The 1173-nt window shown below is 38.6% G+C and overlaps 1 non-coding gene across 1 annotated transcript; it reads left to right on the forward strand.

The window, feature by feature from the left end:
• The first annotated feature begins 679 nt into the window (after positions 1-679).
• On the forward strand, positions 680-788 carry LOC131175692 (small nucleolar RNA R71). The gene has a single exon (XR_009145884.1). It is a non-coding gene; the product is annotated as a small nucleolar RNA R71 (small nucleolar RNA).
• The last annotated feature ends 385 nt before the right edge of the window (positions 789-1173 follow it).

Raw genomic sequence — 1173 nt, forward strand, 5'->3', positions numbered from 1 at the left:
CTCCTCATCATGCTTATTTTGGTTAGCAAGTATCTGTTGCAATAAAGCTTCTGTGGTGGAATTTCGTTCTTGCTGTTTTGGTGGAGGGTTCATATTTTTCTGCTGAAAATTAGGCAATGGTTGCCTATTTTACTGATATGGAACTTGACTTTGCTGCTGTGGTTGAAAATTCTGATTTGGAACTTGACTTTGCTGATTTCCCCATGAAAAGTTGGGATGATTCCTCCAATTTGGATTGTAAGTTTGAGAATAAGAATTCCCCATTTGTTTGTTTCCATAATTACCAACATATGCTGCTTGTTCTCCATCGTCTACTCCACAGCTGGTAGTTTCCTCTGCATAAGCCACTTGTTGTGAACTTCCAGCTGATGATGATGAACTAACCAACATACTCAAATCTTCCATCTTCTTAGCAAGGACATTTGTAAGTGCATCAAATTTTGCATTAATCATGTTGAATGGATCAAGATCATACATTCCAGCAGCTTGCCTTTTCTGAGTTGGAGCTGGTCCTCTTGGACTACTCCAAAGATGAGTATTCTTTGCAATTTTCTCCAATAGCTCATAAGCTTCATCTTCATGCTTTATAATAAATTCTCCTCCTGTTTGAGCATCAATAATTCCTCTGATTGCAGGAGTGACATTTGTGTAGAAATTCTGATTTATCATCCATTTTGGAATGGCATGATGTGGGCATAATCTCTCTAATTCCTTCCATCTCATCCATGACTCATAAAGAGTTTCATCTTCTCTTGGTCTGAAAGCTGTCATTTGATTCCTCAGATCTTGAGTTTTTCCAGGTGGAAAATATTGTGCAAGAAATGCATCAGCGAGTTGCTCCCAATTTGTAATGGAGTTGTGAGGTAAAGAATCAAGCCAATCCAATGCTCTATCTTTCAAAGAGAATGGGAATAGCTTCAATCTTGCTGCATCATCAGACACTCCAGGTTGTTTTTGCATGTCGCAAATCATAGCAAACTTCTTCAGGTGTGTGTGTGGATTTTCAGAAGGATGTCCTCCAAATTGAGAATTTTGAATCATTTGAAGAACTCCAAAATCCATCTTGTAACTATTTGCATCAATCCTTGGTCTTGCTATGCTCTCTCTCAAATCATCAAAACGTGGAAAAGCATGGTCCATCATACTTCCCCTAGGCACGTTTGCATTAACAAC

This window comes from Hevea brasiliensis, chromosome 17 (genome assembly GCF_030052815.1).
Source record: "Hevea brasiliensis isolate MT/VB/25A 57/8 chromosome 17, ASM3005281v1, whole genome shotgun sequence".
NCBI lineage: Eukaryota > Viridiplantae > Streptophyta > Magnoliopsida > Malpighiales > Euphorbiaceae > Hevea > Hevea brasiliensis.